This window comes from Nicotiana tabacum, chromosome 18 (assembly GCF_000715075.1).
Source record: "Nicotiana tabacum cultivar K326 chromosome 18, ASM71507v2, whole genome shotgun sequence".
Lineage (NCBI taxonomy): Eukaryota > Viridiplantae > Streptophyta > Magnoliopsida > Solanales > Solanaceae > Nicotiana > Nicotiana tabacum.
Window position 1 is genome coordinate 89062794 of NC_134097.1, and position 27084 is coordinate 89089877.

Consider the following 27084-nt stretch of genomic DNA (forward strand, 5'->3'; position numbering starts at 1 on the left):
AAATCAGTTTTCAAAATAGTCCCAACCCCCACCTTCTAGGTAGCTTCCCATCCAATTATTAAAGATTCCCTCACCTAGAATTCCTAGACTAACCTTTGAACCCCTGCTTTTTACTTCAGGGATCCAACTGGGTCAAATTGATCCAACAGCTTAAACCAAAAATGAACGGGCTGCCTTTTTTTTTGAAAATGGGTCAAAAACGACGTAAAGCCCAAACAATAAGATAATCCAACTACATTCTGTAAGCAACAGAAAAACACAAACACTGAAATGATTTCAACAATTAAAATCTGAATCAATTGACTGATTAATGAACATTAATGGGCATAGAATAAACTAGGTTATTAAATCAAAATAAACCTAATTAAACTAAACTAATGAGACTAAATTCATAGGGGAAAATCAGAGGTTTAAACGTGCCACTAATAACACTAAGCATACCAGGAATCAGAGAAAACTTTAAAGATGTGAAAAGGGAACACATAGAACAAACGAACACAAATCATTCTAGGCCCAGAAACTTGGTCGAGTTTCAATTAAAGTGAAGATTTAAATAAAAGAAAAGGAGAAGAAGAGAAGAGGAATAATAAGTAAAACAAAAACGGACAGAAAAATGAAGAGAACTCACCTACTAAACTCGACACCAACACCGGACTTCCAATTTATCCCAAAATAATGTTGATAGCTTGTTCTTTGTGAAGAACCAGCGACCATCATTGTTTCGTGATAGATTGGCCTTGAATAACCAGAAAAATCGAGGAAATATCCCTTGCATGCACAGAATTCGCTTTTAGGTTTTCAAGGTTTCAATCTTCGATTCAAGATTCGAAGGGAATTAGGGTGATTCGAGGGAAAACAACGATGGAACTGGTATGACGGGGTAAGGGTGGTTATGTGGTGTTATTCTGGTGGGGCATGGAGGTGGCGCCGCCACCGGAGAAAATTGGGCGGTGCTAAGGTTCTGCTTTTTTTATCTAAAATTCGAAGAGTTTCAAAGGGATTCGAGTTGAATGGATCAGGGATTTGGGATAAGGAGGTGGAGGAGATTCAAGGGTGTAATTTGGTGGCATTTGGCCGCCGGCCGCTGCCGTGGGCGATTTCCGGCGGGCTGTGGACGGTGGTTTAGGTAGCGTTACTCTGGGGTCTCTGAGGTGATGAGAGATGATGAGAGGGGGGAAGAGTGTTCGGACATATATATGGTAGAAAACAGAGTAGTTCTGAGCCGTTGGATGATCGAAATCCAACGGCTGTGATCAACAGGCATAAAATGGGGTCGTTTGGGATTTAACACGGGTGGATCGGGTAGGAGACATGGATCTGGGCTGGGATTTGGTCGGGTTTCAAGGTGTAATTGTTTGGGCTTGAGAAAAATTAAATAAAAAGGGCCCAAAATTTTGATTTTCTTTATTTCCCTTCTTTTCTTTTCAATTTCGAATTTCTTTTCTTCTTCAAATTAAAACAAAACCCTAAATTAATAATTAAACTAAAATACCCTACCAAATTAAACTAATTACTCAAAATAATAACTACCACAACTAATTAAATATCAAATTAAAGGAAAAACTATCTAAAATTCAAAAGGTAAGTTATTTTTTGTGATTTTTCCATTTTTGTAAAACATTAAATTACTAATTAACCTAAGAGATGTAAAATCAAATCCTAAATGCAAATGCAATATATTTTTGTGAATTAAACAAAATTAAACATGCACACAAAATGCAAACAATCAGAAAAATTCTATAATAATTCCTAAAATAACAAGTAATTAAAAAGAAAAATCTATTTTTGGAATTCTGAGGAGTGATTCATGCGAGGCAAAAATCACGTGCTCACAAAAAAAATTGCTAGAAATCTTAAATGCCTAGAACGGCTATAGAAGTAAATTCTGCCAAGCTACCTAGGGACTCGGCGGGCTCGGGATAGTGTGGCGGTCCAGTTTCTGAGAACGGCTCCCGTTGCCACAGTCTGAATGGTGATGCCTTCTTCCTCCTCCTCCTCAATTATGGCACCGCAATCCATGTCCTCATCTTCCAAGAACAAATTCATCAACCCAGCGAGTGTTTCTTCCTCTGCAGTTCCCCATATTATGTTAGCCTGGTGAAAAGCTTGTTCCAAACATGGAACTGGCTGCTCAAGAGGGTAATATGGTCCATTCCATAGAGGCGACCACTCCCTGTACTCTTGCCATGTGTACTGTTATCCGAGCCCAAAAGTGGTACCATGATTTTTCAGCTGTATTGGCTTAGTGGTACCTTGGAAGTTCTTTCCTAACCCTTTGCTGGGTTCATATCCGGACCATGCTAGTATGCTTTCTGTCTTGTTACTCCACCACTTATCCTTATCGAAGGCATTGACCCATTCAATGTGATGATAGGTTTCCCCTCCTAGCCTTCTTCTTTGTTTAATGGTTGGGATGGTTTGGATAGTGTAGATGGGGTTACTTCCATCTCTCTGAATGATTACTTCCTGGCGATTCCATTCAAACTTCACGGCTTGATGTAGTATGGAAGGCACGGCTCCAGTAACATGGATCCATAGGGCTGGTATGTCAAGCACTTGAAATTCAACGTCGAACCAAGTTGGCCCCATCTATAAGCAAAGGTTGATTTCCCTGATCGTGGCCCTCTAGGACCCATCAAAAGCCTTCATATTCATGCTTCCTGTCCGTATTTCATGAAAACCTTTGTTTAACCTCTTCAGAGTGTCCAATGGACAAATATTTAGGCTCAAACCTCCATTAACCAGGACCCTAGCAATGAACTTGTCTTCAAATTGTACCGTGATGTGCAGTGCTCGATTGTGATTCAAACCTTTGGGCGGTTTCATGGAAGATAATCTTATGGATCTCTAGCACTTGACCGACCATGTTGGCCATTTCTCCACCAGTGATGTTATTAGGTACATAAGCCTCGCTCAGTACTTTCATCAAGGTGTTCTTGTATGCCTCTGAATTCTGCAATAGTGACAGGATAGATATCTGCGCAGAGACTTTGTTCAGATGGTCAACAACAAAGTATTCATTTGCCTGTAATTTCCTCCACAGGTCATCTGACCCAGTCTCAATGATAGGCTGCCTAGTAGTGGTCTCCTTACTTGAACCTCCCAGGTGTTTAGGTGTATAGACTCTTCCAGTTCTAGTCATCTCTTGTGCAGCGTCAGATTCCTCTATCTTAGTCTTCCCTTTTGGTCGAGCCTCGGTAACATAATCCCAGGAAATTGCTTTTGAGTTGAATGGGGGTGTGGTTAATACCATCACAGTAAAATGTGTGACCACTTCTACTTCAAATGGAGCGGAGGTGGCTGCGGGCCGGAGCTACTTCTACCTCGAGTGGAACTGAGTCTGTATTATAATGGGAGTAAGTTTGACTACAACTTTAAAGTCATCGCCTTCTCGAATAAGCCCAATCGACTCCTTAGGGTCCCATTCTTCATTTGTTTCCATCACATGCACACCATCACCTCTATGATCAGGGAGGGGAATGTTGCGGACATTAAGCGCGTCTTCTTTTGCTTGTATGACCTTGTTGTCAATGAGTGTCATGATGTTATCCTTCAATGTTCGGCACTCAGCAGTGGTATGCCCTTTCATACCAGAATGGTACGCACCAGTTTTGTTCGGATTGATCCATTGGGATGGATTTTCTAATGCCATAACGGGAACAAGAGTGACATAGCCCGCGACTTTCAACCTTTCATTTAGTTGGTCGATAGGCTCAACAATGGCGGTGTATTGTCTGGGTGGCTTGCGGTCGAAGTTGGGTCTTGGTCTTGGATAATATTGGCGGGCTGGTGGTGATTCAAAGTGGGATGGTTGGGAATTATAGGTGTGATAGACAGTGGATGGTTGGGAATATCTGGGAGATGAAGGCTGATATGTAGGTGGTGATGCTTGGTACGTGGATGGAGGTGTTTGATATATGGGTGGAGGTGTTTGGTATACAAATGGAGATTTTGGGCCCTGAGCCACAATTACTGCTCTAGGTAGGCCTAGCGACAAATAGATTTGGAGAACTTCAAATGTCGATAAATGCTTCATTTCATAATTATAAAAATAGATGAATCCCAAAAAGATAATAATAAAATAAGTCACTACTAGCACTTGGCCTTATTACAGTTTTAGGAAAAGCAAGAAAATCTATTCTATTTGGCCTCGGAAAGACTTCCTTCAGGTTGAATGCTCTCATTAATCAAATCCTCCAGTTCGCATTGGTTCACCAGTAAAAATGCCTTTGCCAGGTGTTCTCCTTCATTTCCCTCAGTGTTCTAGTAGTCGATGACTCTCTTCCTCACTTTTCCTTCTAATTCTAGCAGACCGTGTTCCAGATATTCCAACTTTTCACTAGCTTTGACGGCCCTCTCTTTCCATTCATTGATTTGGACATTTGATGAAAGACTCCTCCACCAGTCTTGCAAGAGTGGGGGCGTTCTAACCATACCGAAACTGGGGACCTCGGTCCTCATTTTCTGCAAAATAAAAGGGTTTAGAACCATCTTTAATATACTCGACTATTTATACATTTACGATCAGCATATGGGGATTTAGTTCTCCAAATTAATGCACAGAACATGGTTGTATCCGTTCGGATTATGAAAAACCCGATGGACTTTGGATAAGGCTTATCTTAAAGGATCATTATATGGACAACATAACTAATCCAACTAGATTTGACCATGATGCATGTACAATTGTAACTAGAGTAAGGTTTCTATGGGGTTTTAGACTGGTAGCCTCAAACGGACAACTCAAGGGGGAAGGCACGGAACCGTCAACTGCACTGCTGATCGACTGGTTTTACCGTAAATAAGCCTTTCCGAATTTAAGGGTAGTAAATAGGAAGAGCGCAACCACTCATTAAAGTGTTGCTATAGGATTTGATACACATGAGTGGAATATTATGTGGAGCATGATTTATGCAGCAATTAATAACATGTAGTCAAGTATTTTCATGTAGGGAAAAATAAATATAGCATTTAAATAATTGAAAGACAGAAAAAGGAAACGAAGAGACAAGTTAGTGTCAGGACAATAAATAAATCATAAATGCTTAACAAATGGACAGTTAAATTCAAATAAGGGAGAAGGGTATGGGATAAACATGCTTGGACTAATTTGTAAAAGACAAGTTCATTATGGTAAGAGCCTAAAAGATATCCCCAGCAGAGTTGTCATGCTGTCGTGCCCCCTTTTTTCCCTCCTCACGGAGAGAGGTCCTCGTTTCGACATTCCATTGAGGTAATGACTTGTTTCCTTTTGGGAATTAGGTATTTGAAAAGTCGCCACCTAACGGATTATGGTGTGTTAGGGCACCTAGAGTGATTAACTCTTGGACTGGTTTGTGTTACTAGAGATTAGGGTAAGGGCTCAAAGTAACCTCGAGGGGAAGGTGTTAGGCACCCCCCTTGGTCCATAATTGTGGGTCCCGACCGAACTTGTATTCACAAATTAGTCCATTACAAATAAATAGTTGAATCAAATAGGTTGCAAGTAAAGTACGTTGGATAATAAGATAAAAATTTGGACAAGTTGTAAAAAAAAGGTTAAAATAAAAGAGAGTTTTTGTAAAAGGGAGGTCCTAGGTTGGTTATCCTATAGGATCACCCCACACAATGTCTGGTAAACACTCCTCGATGAGGGGCTACACGTGATATTAGCACGTAGTCGTCATATCCCATATCTACCCTTCCCATCCCCTTAGTGGTCATGCAAAGCGAGTGTTTGGTCAACGATTTTTATTACGTGCTGTTACCCGTCCCTTCTTAATGGTCCTGGAGGGAATTAGGACCTCTACCTATAGGTTGTTCTAGACTGACCCCTAAGGTTTTAAAGGTGAAAATTCTAAGGCGACAAGCAAAACACTTAAGACTTTCAGCACATAAAAGGGAGCAAATAGAGGCTCAAAGTTTCCTTCTCAAATAAGCACACAAACAGCACGACTCAAGCACAATTAATGGTTTTTATTAGATAGTATCTTAAAGCAGGATGTCTAGGTGAATATGCAGAAGACAAGCATTTTATTTTTAGACCCAGAAGTAAAGACCCTAACAGTTGCCTATTAGTCTTTAAAAGTCTGTTAAGATCAGAAAGACATTAAGCAATAGAAACATTTTCAGGATCGCAGTTTTGAAAACGCCCTACAAGCTTGTCTATATGCGGAATACTGATTACTGCATTGTATAGTAAGACAAGGTAGATTTTAAAATAGACTTTTGAAAATCTTATGGGCATGATGTCTAATAACAGATTAAGGCAGTTTTAAAAGATTTGTTTCAGAAATATAAACTACTTAATTGAACCAATTCAGAAGTGAACTACGCGTGGACTAGGTTGAATCATTTAGATTAGTTGAAATTGACAAGCAGAATTTCGAATATGGTTCCCAATAAGCATGATATCTAACTTTGTTAATATGATTTTAAGACATGCAGACATGAAAACATACATAAACACTTACCATAACAGCATCTAGATTATAGGCATGACATTTATTAGTTAATCTGATTTTAAGACATTGAAAGCATACATAAACACTCATCATAACAGAATCTGTATTAAGTCCTATAGGCATGGCATCTATTAGTTAATCTGATTTTAAGACATTGAAGGCATGATTATTTAGAACCTATAGGCATGGTTTCTAGCATGGTGAGATGACAAAATATAAAGCCCTATAAGCATGATCTCTATTTGAAAAAGCAATCAATTAAATGTAAAGTCCTATGAACATGATTTCTACCGATATTACCCCATAGACATCTATCTACCCATCCCTTTCACTAAATACCCCAATATTTGTTACAAGTTATAACAGACTAATGAATGGATTACATAAGTAAATAAGAAAATAAGAAGCTATTCTATAGGGAGCCTTCAATTAGGCCCAGATTTCCCAAAGCCTCCAATGGCCTCAAATGTCTCAATTCCATAGACAATGTCAGAGTCTAGGTGAATCAAAGTTCCCTAAGGATCTCAAGGATCCCGGGTAGTGCTTACACCTAGACTTAGTAACCAAAAAATTGAACAAGTGTTGTGTGTAAAGGCCAACCTCAGTATGCCAGAGTATAGAGGGTTCTCAAGAGGATCCCAAGGCAGTACACATACTGGAGAGGGCAGAACTTATTGACTAAGAGTAGAGTGAAAGTGATTTTAGTGAAAAATTGTATAAAAAGAAGGCATGTTTGAAAGTAATTTAGTAAACTCAGAGACTGTTTGAAAAGAGATTGAAGAAATGAACAGAAATCCAAACACAACACCTTAGGACAGGTTCATACACAGCCAGGAGTCACAGCACCAAGGCAGGTTTAAGTAGTCACAAATAGGGGTCAAGGGGTTTGGGATTACATGGAACACATGGTGGTAAACACATAGAGATAATTGGTGCAGACATGTTCAGAAACAACACAGAGGGGTAACATGCTGATCTAAAGGAATGGGAGTACATAATAATATAAACATCAATTACAAGTTTCATAACAAAACCACAAATAGAAGCAAACTAGAAACAGGATGAACTGAAGCAATAAGAAAATCATATTGTTGTTTGAACTTTGAATTGCAATTTAAAATACCAGTAAAGAGGATAATAAGCAAAGTGAAAGAATAGTAGGACACAATGATTAGCCTTGGCTTGCAGCCGGCTAACTTAGAGTAGTAGCAAGTAGCACAAAAGAGAGCAGAAAGTTTTTAAAGTGAGAGATAGTTTTTGAACCAAGAGTGTTCATGTGTTTGTGCTGATAAGAGAGTGAGTATATATAGTCTGAAAACATGTAGCAAAATAAGGCAAAAATCATAGTCCATTAGTAATTATGGAACTCATAATCAATCAGTCAGAAAATCAAGGCAAGTACTCCCTTTAATTGGGGAGTTAGCTTCAAACGGTAATAGACATATAACAAATAAGGAAGGAAATCGTATAAGTCTGAACATGCCAATTAAGGAAATATTTTCTGCATAGTACAAATACACAATATGTAATAGAGGCCAGGTTCAGCACACTTCAATCAAGGAAAGACTTGAGCAATCAATTAATAGCATAATTGACCATAAAATAAGGTCAGAAAACATTCTTAAAGGTAAAAAATCAGCAGAAATAACATGCGAAATCAGTGAAAGATCAATCACAAAGATTCAAGGATTCAAAAATAGGAGATAGCATTGATTTAGCACCACTCTATAAGAACAAGCACATGGTAAGCAAAAATCAGAACCCTAAGAGGTCGAGTAGGACAAGAATCACATATAAAATTAGGGATTCATGTAGAGCATAGTCTGAATTAGTAGGCTAAGCATGATACAAGTAGGAGAAGCAAAGAATCAGAAAAATTTGTGAACAAAATAGGGAAAAATCGCACAATAGGCAAGGATAACCATAATTAGGAACCCTAACAAGCAAACATAGGACAAAAATCACAGAATCATAGAAACATACAGATTAACTGAACATATTATCAAAACGACACTCAGAAACCCAAGGTTGGGACTAAGAAATTAGAGTTTTCAATATAGGCGAGTTGACAAAGGAGTAAAATCATAGAATCAGTTGAAATATGCAAGAGATAGAAGTTTTAAACATGAAGAATCGGTTTAACGAAGTGTAGAAGAAGTTCCGAAAAACCCTAACTTTAGAAGAAAGTAAAAACAACTTGAAATTGATGATTTTTGCAAAAGAGGTTCGAGAACAGTGTAAAACATAAAAGGAACAAACTCGAATCATTTAGAAATAGCACAGATCTAAGTGATGCAAACAAAAATTAGGGTTTCAAAAGAAACCCAAATAGAGATTGAAGGACCTGGTTAGAACTCAAAGATCGTAACAAATGCAGTGTGATTTGCTCAAAATCACACCGGAGTAGCCATGAACAGCCAAAACAGCAAACCCTAAATATAAGTCGGCGTGGCCCAGGGTCCTTGAAGGCCTCAGAGAAGATGAGCAAGGGAATGGAGGAGCCATTGGAGGCTTGGGGTTGAAGGGTGGTCACCTGAGAAGATCGGAGAACGGAGGTGGTTGAAAAGGGGGTTAGGGTTAGGTTGAGAGAAGAGAGGAGACGAGAGGATACAGAGGCGGTGCCCTTTTGGAAATGAGGCTAGGGTTTGGGTCTTAGGAATTAAAAAAGGAAAGAAGTAACACGGGTCGTTGATCTAGGAGATCAACGACCAGAATTTAACGGACTCCGGGTCAGGTATTTTAATAAGAAATTGGGTTGGAGTTGGGTCCAATTTGGGGTGTAATTGAAATGCCAATCTGGCTATAATTTAAATAGCCACTTTTCCCCTATTTAATTTATAATAAATAATAAACAATTTCTGGAAAAATAATTTTATGTACAAAAAGGATTTAACATATATATTTAACACTTTAAAAATATGGGGACCAATTTTACGCATATAAAATATAATTATACATTAAATGGGCTAATATTGCAATTATATGCAATTTAACTTAAAAAATACCAAATGCAATTATAAAAATGCATAAAAAAATATATTAACCATATTTTGGCATAAGTATAGAAATTGAATGACTAAACTACCATAACAATAATTTGGGAGATAATTATTGGGGATTTTATGAGTAAAATGTAAGGAAATAAATCAATTTAAAATCTTTAAAAATTATAGAAAATTTATAAAACCCTTGTGCATGCTTATATATGCATATATATATATATATATGCTAATTTGAAGTTATTTATGCATATTTAAAAATATATAGAGAAATATTGGGTATCAACACACCTCAAGGGATCAAACAGATAATAGGAGACAACCAGCGGCAAAGGAGATGAATGTGGTGACTATTTCCAGAAGTAAGGGAAAAGAAATTGGTAAATAGCAAATACATGAATCAGTGCCTTCTTCCTTTCCAATTGAAGATGATAAAGGCGAGGAGTCATCGAAATCCTATCAGCTTCCGAGGTCTTTTCAGGTACTAGAAGAAACGGACGCAACCAAGTCAACCGCAGAAGAGCTCAAGCAAGTGGCCCTATTCGAGTAATTTTTGGAAAGAAATTTCATTTAGGAATGGGGTTAAATCCCGAACTCAAGTTAGAATTTATTGTTTACCGTAAAAATGGTAACAACAATTAAATTTGTAAATGAGATTCTAAAAATATGTGACCTATTCCTGAGCTAGTTGTTAGAGCAGTTGATGCTAATAATATGAAGTTTAATGATGAAATACAAGTTAAAACGAGATTGTAATCGAATCGAGGGGCCTGCTACCCAGATATAGGTCTGGTCGAATGGGGACCTCGAGGTCGACATCAGGGTCGAGCTCGGGCTATCGGGGACAGTCGGGAATGGGATAACAGTTAAGATGCGATTTAATATGGCTCTTTATACCCAATACCAGGTGGTAAAATGAAGAACAAATGAGAAAGCGATAAATATTAAAGTGGCCTCGGGCCAGTGAGAGAGAGCGAGTTGAGAAAGAAGAGAGAGAGAGAGAGAGAGAGAGAGATTATTGCATTTGTGGAAAAAATGGAGCAACATCATCCCTTTACAAAGTGGCGTGGATTACCCTTATATAGGAGAGGGAATACCATATAATACAAAGTGTATTGAATGTACATACATGGGGATGGGACGGCTAGGCATGGTACTAGTGTTATTGACTCTAGCTGCTTGCCTCGGGAATCCCCCATCTTCGGAACCTTCATCGGATTGCGGACAGATTCCTTATCCTCGGAATCTCTGCAGGGTCGCGGACGATCCTCGAGGGAAGGAGCTCGATCGTAATTCTATAGCCTTGAGATGCTGACATGACTTCCTGAATGTACCTTAATGGCGGAAAATAGACCCCCCTGATTTCACCGTAAACAGATAGTCTCCGCGTTTCCTAGAACGAAGTAATAGGAAACGATATTGAATCGACGTCTCAAGGTCATTATTTCCATGATGTCAACCATCTAAAAGCATTAAATGTCATGCCCCAGAGAACTGTGCAGGCCGCCATCAGATGTAGTAATCGAGAAACTCAACTGCCATCGGCTCGTCTCTTCTACTTCCCCAACGATTCCTATAAATACATTGGTTGCTAGATACTTCCCATATTCACCCTTCTTACAAGCCCGCGAATTAGAATTTTGTTATTTGACATCCTTTCCTCTTTTCACAGAAGGGTTTTTACCATTTTACATGGCTAGGACTTCTAGGATGGTTCCCCGATGGAACGATATTGCATCATCGTCCCCATTACCTGAGGGGAAAAAATAGGTCGGCTCCCACTTTAGAGCGATGTACCCCAACCGATCTTGACACAACGAAGGTATTTGACATCGAGACTCCCTCGTCTACACCGGGTTGGTGTGAGCATGTGTCTCGATACGTTAGCGTAGTGACCGATGTTAGCAAGGTGAGGGAGGACTGCCGATGGAGCAAGACAGTGGAGGTAGAGATTCCCGGCCCCAACGATAACCATATTGACTTCAAGTCTGGCTTACTTCATATATACACTTACCCATTCACCCCGGCCCTGATAAATCCATCGAACCTCCTCCCTTGGAAATTGACCCGGTTATTCTTGACTTCTGCGCCCGATACCAGGTGACACTTGGTCAGATCTACCCATCCTTTTGGAGGATAGTGTTAATGCTCAGACATTTCACTGAAGGGGTTGGGGGTGAGGTTTTTACCCTTAATTATATGATCAGACTGTACCGTCCTCGACTGTATCAAGGCTTAATCAAGATCCACCATCGGTCTAAAAAATCTTTTTTCACGAGCATTGATGAGGGGAAGGACTGAGGATGGATGAGCAGGTTTATCTAAGTGAGGACCTCGAACATCATCCCGGCTCGAAGAATGCCCTTTCTGGAGCAGTGGAATGCCCGACGTAAGAGAATTTCCCTTTAACTGCTTCTCGACTATTCTTTTGTTTGTCATAATAACCTCTTTGTGCTTTCTGTAGCCTCTGCTTGGCATCCGGAGGTGGTCCTAGATTTGTCGGGATGGATCAGGCATTTGAGCTAGAAGTTCTCGTATTGCGTTCGGTCTTGGACCGTCCTAGCTAAGGAGCATTGGGTGGCCAAGAATCATGGTGAGGTTCCTTTACTACCTGTGCTTCGTATTTTGTGTTTCCTTTTGAGCCCCTAGTAAAAACGTACCACGGTTGTTGCGTCGGTGTAGATCTTGGCGAGAATATGTAGATGAGGCCACCCCCTGATGGTGAAGCAGAGGACTTGGAGCCTGGTACGAACAAGAAAAGGAAAAGCAAGGTGGCCATTACCCGACTTGATGGGACCGCTGCTCTAACCTCCGTGTCGAATCCTGATATCAAATGGGAGGACGATGATGGAAGTCCGTTGAGGAGGAGAACAAGGTCCAGTGCGAGATATTCGCAGGCGCCCTGTCGGAGGCCGCTGTGTCTGGAACGGCCGGCTCCGGCCGGGCTCGTGACCCAGGGTCCTTGAAGAGGACGCTGACGTAGCTTCAAATCATACGGCCGGACTTGGTGTAGCTTCTGCTGGAAGGTTCGTTGGCATGGATCCAGAGGGATCGGAGCTCGGGGCCTTCCAGGAACGTGGGTTGCCACTTGGAGAAATCAGCGAACTAAATGACCTCATTGCGAACTTTCCGGTTTCATCAGGGGAACTGAGGGATGCCGAAGGGATGATCGGTGCCACAGCTGGGACTCCTCCCAAAGGGGGAGACTTTATTGACAACATTTTTGATGGCGTAATCGACAAGGCTAATCTCGATATTCCTGGCACTGTTAAAGCGGCGGAGAAGTCCATACTGTAGATGATGGTTTTCCCTCGCGTGTTTCTTTTCATTCTCAGGCGTTATTTGTCGTCTTTCTAACTTTGTTGTTGTGCTGCAGTGTAAGGAGATGTATGACCATGCCATTCTTCGGCTCTGCGGAGAACTTTCTTGCCACGAAAAGGAGCGTAAGACAATTGCTTCGAAGCTACAGGATTCGGAGGCTCGCTCTACCCGGGGGATAAGGAGTTGGGAGAACTTCGGGCTACTTTGGAGGTGACGCTCTGGGAGAAGGCCGCTCTTGCTGCTCAGGAACTCTACCTTGCACATGCCCGAACTTTTACCCCGTATTCACATGTGTTTTGGATTCATATTTCATTGCCCTTCTCCCGTAGGTCGGGTAAAGTGACTCGCAGATTAGTTAATTGAAAGCGAAGATCTCCGGGCTGAAAAACGGAACGAGATAGTGGTCGGGAAATTGGTGACATCCCGGGAACTTCTTACGGACACTCGCAGGGAGATTACTGCTTTGGCCGCGGCTAAGTCTGAGGCCAAACAAGATGATGCCACTTATAAGGAGGATGCGACCACAGCGCATACAATGGTTCGTGACATATCCATGGCAGCTGAGTAGAAATTAATCCGGGTTGTCAAGCATGCCAAAGCGGAGGCAAAGAGGGAGATCCTAGAGGAACTCGAGGCCAGAGGCTTTGAGCTGTCTGCCGACCTGGAGGAGGCTCGTGCGGTAGAGGGAAGATTGGCGCTCTGGATTGTCCCTGATAAGGGTGAAGACGATAGTGGGGAGGAGTAGTCTTTGAGCCCTTTTTGTATGCCTTCCTTTTTGCTTCATGTGTTCTCCCCCGGGAAACAAATAGTGTAAAGACGTTTCTCTCTTTGCCAATGTATAAAAGGAGCTTTTATTCTGTCAGCCCTTCTCTCTACTTTTTGTTTTTGCGTTCCGGCATTGGCCCTTCGGGGCCTTTTCATGTAATAGACCGGGGGCCCCAAGACTAGCCACGTCCTGAGGTTGAATCGATAGCTCCTTCCGAACTGATATTTATGATGTCGGGGATCTCCCGAGGTCCCTCGGTTTTATGAATTATGTGGGAGCCTGGAATGATTCTGCCAGTGCACTCCCCAAGGAGAAGGTGATGTTAACACGGCCATAATTAATTAGCCTTCTTGGGCAAACGAGTAGTTGTCTCTTAGCCTCTATATATTTGCTCATCCGCCCCCTTAAGTAGCGATTTTGCAGTTCTTGATAAGCCTATCTCCTCTGCAGAGCCTGGCGCTTTGTGTTTGTCCTCTCGCTTCCTTGCTTTAGAAAGTTTTTGCCTGGATCCTCATCTTCTTCCCCTTATTTTGTTGTAATCATGGCCACCACTTCGATGTTTGATCCTTGGACGAAGGGGAGTCCCTACTCTGCTCCACCTTTGACCGGTACTAGTGGCTCGCCCCCGATATTAGGAGAGCGAGACTCGGGTTGCCTTGCTTCGAAGAGGGTTGTCACACCGGGGAGGCCTCCCAATGTTCCGGGCCATCGAGAGCATGTATCGAGGATTATTTCATCGATGAGGGAGGAAAACCTCGAGATGATTAGGAAAGAATGCGGATGGGGGGAAGTCGTGATTTTGCAAGCTCCTTCCCCCGAGGAGAGTGTCTTAAACCATAAAAACCAAATTCCGAAATCATTTACTCACAAGTCAACTTTTTGTTGACTTTTCCAACTAAAGCTCCCAAATAAGAGACTAAGTGTCTCATTTGACTCCATGACCATCTCGAACATAGAACAACCAACATGATACAATGAAATACAGCTAAACAACACATAAAGAAGTAGAAATAGGGAGAACAGGGTTGTGCCTCATGAAATGACCGGCCAGGTCGTTACATCTTCCCCCTCTTAAACAAATATTCGTCCTTGAACGAGTCAAGACACATACTTGAAGCCTTAAATAGGTGAGGATATCTGCTCTGCATCTCCCGCTTGATATCCCAGGTGGCCTCCTCCATGGGCCGACCTCTCCACTGCACTTTCACTGAAGTTATATCCTTTGATCTCAACTTTCGAACCTGACGCTCCAAAATAGCTACTGACTCCACATCATAAGTCAAATCACTATCTAACTGAACCGTGCTAAAATCCAAAACATGAGACGGATTGCCAATATACTTCTGGAGCATAGAAACATGAAATACTGGATGCACACTCGACAAGCTGGGTGGCAAGGCAAGCTCATGAGCCACCTCCCCAATCCTCCGAAGCACCTCAAAAGGACCAATAAATTGAGGACTCAATTTACCCTTCTTCCCAAATATCATAACACCCTTCATGGGTGAAACCTTCAGTAGAACCTTCTCCCTAACCTTATAAGACATATCACGAACCTTCCTGTCAGCATAACTTTTCTGTCTCGATTGCGCTGTATGAAGCCGCTCCTGAATCACTCTCACCTTGTCCAAAGCATCTTGTACTAAGTTTGTCCCCAAAAGCTAGTCTCGCCCGGCTCAAACCATCCTACTGGAGATCTACACTATTTCACGTATAAAGCCTCATATGGAGCCATCTAAATACTTGACTGCAAACTCTGCGAGCGGTAGAAACCGATCCTATGAACCCCCAAAATCAATGAAACAAGTGCGCAACATGTCCTCCAATATTTGAATAGTGCGCTCGGATTGCCCGTCCATTTGAGGGTGAAAGGTTGTGCTCAACTCCACCTGAGTACCCAACTCTCTCTACACGGCTCTCCAAAATTGTGAAGTGAACTGAGTACCCCTATCTGAAATGATGGAAACTGGAACCCCACGTAGGCGAACAATCTGTTGGATATAAATCCCAGCTAATCGCTCCGAAGAATAGGTATTACACACAGGAATGAAGTGCGCAGACTTGGTCAGCCGATCCATAATCACCCAAATAGCATCGAACTTCCTCAAAGTCCGTTGGGAGACCAACTACAAAATACATGGTGATTCCTCCTACTTCCACTCTGGAATATCTAACCGCTGAAGCAAACCACCCGGTCTCTAATGCTCATATTTCACCTGCTGACAATTGAGACACCGAGCTACAAATCCCATAATATCATTCTTCAATCTCCTCTACCAATAGTGATGTCTCAAATCCTGATACATCTTCGCGGCACCCAGATGGATGGAATACAGTGAGCTATGGGCTTGCTCCAAAATCAACTCTCAAAGCCCATCTATGCTGGTCACACATATCCGGCCCTACATCCTCAATACCCCATCATCACCAATAGTCACATTTTTGGCATTGTCGTGCTGAACTCTGTCCTTGAGGAGAAGTAAATGAGGATCATCATACTGGTGCTCTCTGATGCGATCAAATAAGAAAGATCGAGAAACCACACAAGCTAAGACCTGACTTGGCACCGAAATATCCAACCTCATGAACCGATTGGCCAAGGCCCAAACATCAACTGCAAGGGGTCTCTCCCCAACAGGAATATATGCCAAACTGCACATACTCACCGCCTTCCTACTCAAGGCATCGGCGCCTTCCCTGGATGGTACAAGATAGTGATATCATAATCCTTTAGTAGCTCCAACCATCTCCACTGCCTCAAATTGAGATCCTTTTGCTTGAACAAGTGCTGGAAGATACGATGATCAGTAAACTACTCACAAGACATACCATAGAGATAATGCCTCCAAATCTTCAACGCGTGAACAATGGTAGCCAACTCTAAATCATGAACATGGTAGTTCTTCTCATGGGGCTTCAACTGACGAGAAGCATACGCAATCACTTTACCCTCTTGCATCAACACACACCCAATACCAACTCTTGAAGCATCACAATAGATTGTATATGAACCTGAAGTTGATGGCAAAACTAACACTAGAGTTGTGGTCAAGGCAGTCTTAAGCTTCTGAAAGCTCGCCTCACACTCATCCGACCAACTGAATGGAGCACCCTTTTGGGTCAATTTGGTCAAGGGTGATGCAACAGATGAAAATCCCTAAACAAAACGATGGTAATAACCCGCCAAACTAAGAAAGCTGCGAATATCTGTGGCTAAGGACAGTCTGGGCCAACTCTGAACTGCCTCTATCTTCTTCGGATCAACCTAAGTACCCTCACTGGACACCACGTGCCCCAAGAAAGCCACTGAACTGAGCCAAAACTCACACTTGGAGAACTTTGCATAAAGCTTCTCCTCCCTCAACCGCTGCAACATAACTCGCAAATGCTCAGCATGCTCCTCCTGACTACGCGAGTACACCAGAATATCATCAATAAAAACAATCACAAACAAGTTAAGATAAGGCCAAAACATGTTGTTCATCAAATGACTGAACACTGCTGGGGCATTGGTCAGCCCAAAAGACATCACAAGGAACTCATAATGACCATATCGGGTCCTGAAAGCCATCTTAAGAATATCCGAGTCCCTGATCTACAACTGGTGATACCCTGACTGGAAATCAATATTGGAGAACACTCTCGCTCCCTGAAGCTAGTCAAATAAATCTTCAATACGAGGCAAAAGATACTTTTTCTTGATTGTAACTTTGTTCAACTTCCTGTAATCAATGCACATCTTCATCATGTCATCCTTCTTCTTCACGAATAGAACAGGCGCACCCCAAGGAGACACACTAGGCCCAATAAATCCCTTATTAAATAGTTCCTGAAGCTGCTCCTTTAACTCTTTCAATTCCGTCGGTGCCATGCATTACGGTGGAATAGAAATGGGCTGAGTGCCCAGCACTAAAGTCAATATCCCTATTCGGTGGCATGCCCAACAGGTCTGCAGGAAATACATCGGGAAAATCCCTCACTACTAGAACAGAATTGATACTAGGAGTCTCTACACTAACGTCCCTCACAAGGCTAAGTATGAAAGACAACCTTTCCCAACCTCCGCTGGGCCTTCAAGAATATCACCCTCTTGGGGACAAAATCAATCGAACCTTGCCACTCAATCGGTGGCACACCCGGCATAGCCAACGTCACTATCTTAGCATGACAAGGAGATAACCAATCCATACCCAATATCACATCAAAGTCCACCATATACAACAACAAAAGGTCCACTCGGGTCTCCAGGCCCCTAATAGTCACCACACACGATCGGTATACACGGTCCACAATGATAGTATTTCCTATTGGAGTAGATACACAAACAGATGAAATAAGGGACTCACAGGACGTATCCAAATAACGAGTAAAATATAATAACACATATGACAAAGTAGAACCAAGATCAAATAACACAGATGCATCTCTGTGGCAAACTGAGACAATACATGTAATTACAGCATATGAAGCAATAGCATCTTCTCTCGCTGGGAGTGCATAGAAACAGGCCTAACCACCACCGGATCGATCTCCCCCTCTAGGGCGACCCCTAGCTGACTGACCCTCACCTCTAGCTACCTGAGTGGGTGGTGAAGTAACTGGAGCTAAAGTCGAGGGCTGACTCTTCTCCTGAGCTGGACCCCCAAGAAGACGAGGACACTGCCTCCTTATATGCCCAAACTCTCCACACTCATAACAACTCCCTGGTGCTGGATACGGGGACTGAAGGGAACCCCTAGCACCGGGATGACTAGCATATAGTATGGAAAAGCCCTGAACTGATGGAGCACGGGATGAACTATGGGTTGGAAGGGCTCTAAGTGATGAATGGCCCTAATGAAAACTGTGAGAACCAGGGTCCGATGATGCCCTATGCTGAGCTAGGCGAGTTGACTGAGCATGTCTGAATGGATGGCATCTACCGTTCTAAAATTGGCCTCTTGAAGGAGCGCCAGCAAAACTACCAGATCCCCGAGACCTCTTGGCCTCCCTCTCATCTCACTCTTGGCGACGAAGTGACTCAATCTCTCGAGCAATATCAACAACCAGCTCAAAAGTAGCACTTGACACCCTCTCTCTAGTCATGATAATCCAAAGTTGATATGTGAGGTCATCCACGAACCTCTTGATCCTCTCTATCCGTAGGAACCAACCAAACGGCATGACGAGCTAGCTATGAAAATCTCATCTCATACTACGTCACAATCATATCAGCCTGACGCAACTGCTCAAACTGCCTGTGCAGCTCCTCTCTACGAGACTATGGAACATACTTCTCCAAAAGAGAGCGGAGAACTGCTTCCAGGTAAGGGGAGCTGCATCAACAAGCCTACGCCTCTCATAAGCCTCCCACCAAGTAAAGGCAGCTCCTGAAAACTGGAAAGTAATGAATGAGACCCCACTGGTCTCCAAAATTCCCGCGGTCCGAAGCATCCTCTAACACTTGTCCAATAAAACATGGGCATCCTCGCCCTATGCACCACTGAAAGTCGGAGGCTAAAGTCTACCAAACCTCTCCAATCGATGTTGATCGTCGTCAGGCATAACTGGTACCATACAATCCTGAGAGGGTGGAACCGGCTAGGCTGGAGGTTACCCTGGTGTTTGAAGTCCCTACACAACCTGCTCGAGTGTGCGAGCGGCAGGAGTCTGGGTGCCTCCCCCCGCTTGAAAAGTAGTTGCGGCCGTAGTAGCTAAGACCGCTTGAGCTAGGCCAGTGCACACTGATAGAATCTGGACTAGGACCTCCTAAAGGCCTGGAATAACAATCGGCACAGCCGGTGCCTGAGCTGGTCCTACTGGAGCGTTCGCAACTGGGACCTGATCATGAACTGGGTGGCTGGTGGATCTACAGGTGTTGCCCTAGCTGTTGTGCAGGCTATATCCCTGCCTCTACCACGGCCTCGACCGCGACCTCGGCCTCTAGTGGCCCCAACTAGTGGTACTAGTGGTCATCCATCCTGACCGGTAGAACATGTCCTCACCATCTGTGAGAGAACAGAATAATAGAAGTTTAGTACTAGAATCAACAGATTCGCACGACATGAATATCAAGAATGTGATATTTTTCCTAACGGTTCTACAGCCTCCCGAAGACAAGTATAGACGTCTCCATATCGATCCACGTGACTCTACTAAACTGGCTCATGACCCGTGAGACCTATGTAACCTAAGCTCTGATACCAACTTGTCACGACCCCAAACACCCCGGTCGTGATGGCGCCTATGACAGTACTAGGCCAGCCGAAACAACACGAACAATATAAATGTCTTTTGTAAATTCCTGTTGACAAATTTTATATACTTTCTGCCTAGGGATTTCCACATCTACGGTCAAAATTTTGCAAATGCGGGCCACTTCTGCGCCCAAAAATCTGCACCTGCAGTTATCACTTAACTCCTCACACACCGCACCTACGACCTAGGTCTTGCACCTGCTGTCTCGCAGATGCGGTCAAGATCTTCGCTTCTATAACCAGAACCACTTTTGTATTTTTTCCTTCCGCTCCTGCGTCTCGCACCTACGGTCTGATAGAACACAACAGCTGAAGCAGCTCATTTTCAATACCAAACTTTCCAACAACCTTCTGAATTCATCTTGAGGCCTTCGGGACCTCAACCAAAAATAAGAAAAAGTCACATAACATCATTCAAATTCATGCCAACCCTCGGAACACTCAAAACGACATCGAAACACCAAATCACCCTCGAATTGAAGCCTAAGGATTTCCAAACATTCGAATTCTGCAATCGATCCAAAAACCTATCAAACCTCATCCGAACGACTTGAAATTTTGCACACACGTCAAAAATGATACAACATACCTACTCCAATTTCTAGAATCTCATTCCGACCCCGATATCAAGATTTCCACTACCGACCGAAACATGTCAAATTTCCAATTTTGCAATTCAAGCTTTAATCTACCACGGACCTCCAAATGGCATTCCGAACACGCTCCTATGTCCCAAATCACCTAACGAAGTTATCCGAACCATAAAAACCAAATTCCGGGATTATTTACTCATAAGTCAACTTCCGGTTGATTTTTCCAACTAAAGCTCCCAAATAAGAAACTAAGTATCTCATTTCACTCCATGACCATTCCGAATATAAAACAACTAACACAATACAATGAAATATAGTTGAACACCACATAAAGAAGCAGAAATAGGGAGAACGGAACTGTAACTCATGAAACGACTAGCCAGGTCATTTCAGGAGTGATCTAGATGATCACATGACATAACATTTCATAAATCTCTAGAGAGGTTTAGTTACCTGAAATTATAATTGAAGAGATTTCTATGTCATGTCTTTATGGAAAAAAAGTGGTTGGAACCGATATAAAATTTTCATCGACGACATCTATGATAGCGCTAAATATATATGAGGACCTTAAATCTGGAGAAAAAAGTCAAGTAGAATTGGTTTCATATGAAACCATGTTGTTTTGGCCATATAGTTCAAACACTTGAAAATATAAAACCAAAAGAGTGTTCAATCACTTTTATCTATCTTATATGTCTAGCATGACATGAAAACTTGATATGCATGTAAACTCTATTTATATGACCTAACTTATATGATAATCCCTAAAGGATTTAAATCGCTTAAAGCATATATAATTCTTAGTCATGAAGTATTGCATTCTGAGTGCAATTGATGCACATAAGTATCTTGCCATAACTATAAGCATGATAATACAATAGTAAGAGTCTTGTGATGACCCGATAGGTCATCTCTTGTTTAAGAACCTAATTCTATGCTTTGAAGCCTTAAATACTTCATCTTAGACCTCCTCGATTTGTGTGCGTAGTGCGGGTGTTTTCCCGGAAGGCTTTTATGTTAAAAATTGAGAAAATATGAATTTTTTGCCTTAAAAACTATTTGAGTTGACTTCAGTCAATGTTTTGAGCAAAAGGACCCGGATTCATCTTTTGACAGTCCCGATGGGTCCGTATCGTGATTTGAGACTTGGGCGTATGCTCGGAATCAAATTCAGAAGTCCCTAACCAGAGTTATCGCACTTTGTTAAAATTTGAAAGTTTAAAAGCTTAATGACTTTGAAGTTTGACCAGTATTTGACTTTATTAATATTGGGTCCGTATTTTGATTTCAGAATAAGTTCACTAATAAATTTATGACCTTTTCTATCAAATTTGGTGAGAAACGGAGTTGGTTTGACGTGATTCGGATGCCCGGTTGTGAAAATAAAAGTTCATGAGTTTTCTTGAAAACTTCATTTGATTTGGCATTCAATTCGTAGTTCTAGGTATTATTTTGGTGATTTGATCGCGCGAGCAAGTTTGTATGATATTTTTAGACTTGTGTGCATGTTTGGTTTGGAGCCCCGAGAGCTCGGGTGAGTTTCGAATAGGCTACGAAGTGAATTTTTGGACTTAGGAAAAATGCTGGTGTGTTTTAGTTCTGGTTCAGGCCTCAGACCTCGCAATTGCCAGGTCAAGCTTTGCATTTGCGGCCTCTGTTAGGTTCACATTTGCGAGAAACTCCTCGTATTTGCGAAGATTAGCTGGGGCACCTCAGGTTCTCATCTGCGAACAATACTTCGCTTTTGCGAAGTGGGACTGGGGCAGGCTTGGTCACATTGGCGATCAATTTGGTCGCAAATGCGGAAGATCAGTGTTCACATTTGCGAACAAATCATCACAAATGCGATGACAGCAGAAATGGGAGGACTTCGCAATTGAGACTATTTCTTCGCATTTGCGGGGTTAGCATTTGCGAACACCAGGTCGCAAATACGACATCTGTGACTAATCAAATAGCTAAAAATGGGATTTTCTCTCATTCTTCAAATTTTCAAAACAAGAAAACCCTAGAAGCAATTTTCCCAAGCACTTTTCTTCCCCAAATCATAGGTAAGTGATCTTAATCTATTTTCTTTCAATCTTTCATTACATGTGCTAAGATTTCAACCTAAATCTAGTGTTTTCATTGTTGAAATTGGGGGTTTGGATAGAATTATGAATTTTTGTAAAATTGGGATTTAGACCTCAAATTGAGGTCAGACTCCAAAAACAATTACATAACCGAGCTCGGGGGGTGAATGGGCAATCGTATTTTGGTCCGAATTTCGGGTTTAGATCAAGAGAGCCTAGGGGTTGACTTTTGTTGGCTTTTCAATAATGACCTAAATTGAATCTTTTGCAATCGTGGGTAGTTCCTATGACTTAATTTGAATCATTTAGTTAGTAATTTGCTAGATTCTATTGGTTCAGAGGCTTGTTTGAAAGCCAAATCTGTGGTTGAGCTTTGAATTGATCCTTGGAGTGAGGTAAGTGTCGTGGTTAACCTTGACTTGAGGGATTAGGACTTGTTTTTGTATTTGCTACATGTTTAGATGTTGGGTACAACATATATATGAGGTGACGAGTACTTAAGCGTTGTTGTTGGGTTAAAGCATGTGGGTGGGATTGTTCCTTGTAATTTATTGCTTACTTTGATCATGTTATCCATGCTTAGACTAGTTACTTATTATATTGATCGTTCTTACTGTGTTTATGGTCTTTTTGTGATAATTGTGTATAGTTTCTAGAGTTGAGATTGGTGTTGTGGAACCATTGTTGACGTAAGGCTTGTTCTTGTTATTCTATCTCCTTGTTGTTACGTGTTCATTGTTATGTGGTAAGGGAGAGTGTTAATGCATGAAGGGTGATGTCATGTCGTATGTGAGTGTTAATGCACAAAGGGTGATGTCGTGTCATATTGTGAGTGTTAATGCACGAAGGGTGATGTCATGCCATGTTATGAGAGCTAATGCACGAAGGGTGATGTCGTGTCGTATCAATTGATTTATACTAAAAGTGAGAGTAAAAGCACGAAGGGTGATTATGTGCAATTTTCTTCATTGTGCTTGTTTGATTTTATTGGTTAAAGGCATATTGATTGTTCTGGTTATCATTTCCGTTGTATTTCTCGTATCTTGTACCCCCTTTAGATGTCCCCCTCCCAATAATACATGTTTAGCTTTTATTTGTTGTTATCTTGTACTTATATGATTATCTGTACAGGTTTATTACGTAGGTGTCTTGTCATATCCTCATCACTACTTTGTCGAGGTTAGGCTTGACACTTATGGAGTACATGGTGTCGGTTGCACTTATATTACACTCTGCACTTCTTGTGCAGACTTTGGACTGGCCCCAGCTATTCGTAAGGCGTAGCAGCTTAGATTTTCTCATTGGAGACTCAAGGTAGATCTCCTGACATCCGCAAACCTTGAAGTCCCCTCCTATTTTCCTTATTTTACTATTTCTTTTCGTGCAGAACAGTTATATTTATTTCAGACCCTATTTGTCGAAATTCTAGAAGATCGTGAGTTGTGACTCTAAATCTGGATTGTAGTAGATATTATGGGAATTTATGTTATTCCTCACTCAGTATTAGTTCATTTTGGCTTAATTGAATTTATTTATTGAAATTGAATGAAAATTGGCTTAAAGATTCTCTAATGTTGGCTTGCCTACCAAGTGAAATTAGGCTCCATCACAGTCCCCAAGGTGAGAATTCTTGATCGTGACAAGACTTTACCCCTATAGGAAGATATAGAAATGATGATTCTAACAGGATCATATTAGGATATTATATCTCTATCAAGAATGATGGTTTCAAGTTAATATGGCTGATTGTTTATCGAATCTCTACCAACGATCTTTTGAAGATGGTGCATAAGATTAGAATGCAAAGGCTCAAAGATGTCAATTGATTGTCTCATCAAGGGAAGTTAATATGCGTTGTACTCTTTTTTCCTTATAAGGTTTTGTCCCACTAGGTTTTCCTTGCAAGGTTTTTAACGAGGCAACCAAAAGGTCTATTGTTAGACTCTTTTTCCTTCGCTAGAATATTTTCCCACTGGGTTTTATTTTAGTTAAGGTTTTAACGAGGCACATTATCTGGTGAATAGACATTCAAGGGGAGTGTTATAAATAGAATTATATTTAAGGTGAATGCATATATTTTAGAGAGATTTTAAGGTTTGTTACTTTGTGGCTAAGTCACTTTTCTCCTATAAATAATGGATTATATTCCATTGTAATTCATCCCAAATCAATAAGAATTCTTTTTCTACTTTTCTGTGTAATACTCTTCTTCTTATTTTATTGTTCAATAATACTTTAAAAAATTTAGGTCTTATATTATGTTTTAGCTTTAGGCCCACATGTGTTTGTCTTGATTTAGTTTCAGTCCAAATGAAACACCTTTTTTCCCATTTTAGTACTTCCTTGAAGCTTGAAGAAACCCAAATATATAGGTAGTGGTTTTTAAAATATAATGCATTCCACTGTACCAGGAGCTTGCTATAGAGATGGGGTATAAAATATTCTCCACGTTTTTTGTGGAATGTGTACATGTATGTGATTTGTCATAGGCGGCTTTCCAGCCATGCTCAATGATCCCTTGGACGTGCCTTGTGGCATCCTAGCAAGCCTCTCAATGCCTAGCGCCACAGATGGCGCAGTGGTCTTGGTTGCGCCAAGTGACAAGCACGCATGTTCCTCTGTCTCCCCACCGATATCCCTCGACAGCGCCCAACCGCAGGCAGATGCCAACAGTGCCGCGCGCGTAGACCGTGATGCCAAAGACAAGGTTGCTGACAATGGATCTATTTCTACCTTGTAGAAAACTAAGTCCTTTTCATTGTAATTATAAAGTAGTTTTATTTCATGTACTTCCATTATGTTCCTCTAACTTAGTTAGGTCTAGTCTTGTAACTTTGGTTTTTTTTAAGCACTATTAGGGGGATTAAGCAATCAAACTTTCTAGCAAGCAAATTATTCTCTGTACTGGTGTCTCTCCCCCTCGAACCGTGTTGCTTTTCTATAATAGCTTTAATTAATGCAATCAAGATTTCTTTCATTCTCAATTCTCATTTTTGTTCTCTAAATTGCTCTTGACATCGGTTTTCCCATACAACACTGATAATCATGTCTAGCATACGGATGAGACCTTAGTTGGCGAATAGTAATTGCACTGACATCAGTTGATTAGTCTTACATCGCCCTTCCAAGAAATCTCAGGAAGGCGCCACGTAACAATTGGTATCATAGCCTAGGCTTGGCATCCGACGAGGGAGACATTGCCATTACCACCATTTCTGATCATGGAGAATCACGGGGACTGTATTGCGGCCCTTGAAGAGAAGGTTGATGTATTACGGGCCATCGTGGATACGGTGCCTGAACTAAGAACCAGCCTAGTACAAAGGTTGGATAACCTAGACAGCAGAATGCTCCAGACCGAAGTTGACATAGAAAACATCAGTCGTGATTCTGAGGGAGACCGACAAACGACAGCCACAGAGGCAGCCAAATGTTTTGGCAAATTCGAGGGCCTCCAATAGGAACGTGCCGAAATTTTAGCCTACAGGGCACAAGAGGCAGACAGGGTGACTGCCATGCAACAAACTATAGACAACTTGACAGGCTAGCTCAATGTTGTCAATGCTACTTTACAAGGCCTACTTTTAGGAGGCGGAACCAAATCAGGGGAGCTGCAAACCTCTCCCCCACGACACAAAAACTAAAAATTCCTAAGCCAAAGATATACAGTGGAGCTCAGAATGACAGAGAAGTGGAAAATATTATCTTTGACATCGAACAATGCTTCGATGTCATGGGGGCCTAGAAGAAGCTAAGAAGGTAGAAACTGTTGCCATGTATCTTCAGGGTGATGCTAGACTCTGGTAGCCAGTGAAGTACGAAGCCATCAGGGCCGGTGAAGATGCTCTCGAGACATGGGCAGAACTGATGGCAGCCATACGCCTACAGTTCTTCCCCAAAAACATTGAATACTATACAAGGAGAAAGCTACGGGAGCTACACCATACCAAATGAGCGGGGGACTACGTGCGAGAATTCTCCGCGCTCATGCTGAACATAAGTGACAAGGGGGACAAAGACAAACTCTTCACCTTCTTGGAAGGGTTGAAACCTTATGCCCGTATGGAGCTGCAAAGACAAAGGGTAGATACTCTACCCAAGGTGATCCAAGCAGTGGAATACCTTGGGGACTATCAAGTGGACGCTCGGAAGGATAGGCCTCAACAGCCTGCCCGAGCGGGTTATAAAGGGGGAAAGCCTAGCAATGGTAGCCCTAGAAGAAGTGGGGGAGATCAGAGGGCAACCAAATCTAAAGCTCCCTCCTCAGGTGGCAATAGTGTTGCGTCAAACAACAATGATCGGGGGAGAAAGCCCCCTTCAGGATGCCGTCATTGCAGTGAACCACATTGGAATAATGAATGCCTACATGCACAGATGAACGCCCATCAAGCTTTTGATGCTGGGATCGATGACGACACAGACGATGCGAACCAGACCGAACCAGTAGATGTTTTCAATGCAATTGTTGGCTCTATTTCTGAGGCCTTAGCAGAAACCAGTTCTTCTATCTGTATGAAGAAGGACCCTTGTCTAATCATCAAGAAAGGGAAAAAGAAGGCGGACGAGAGGGCTCCTCTTAAACAAGAGAGGACTTTAATGTTCGTCTAGATGAAAAGGTAAATGGCAAGCCCATTCGGGCGATGATAGACAC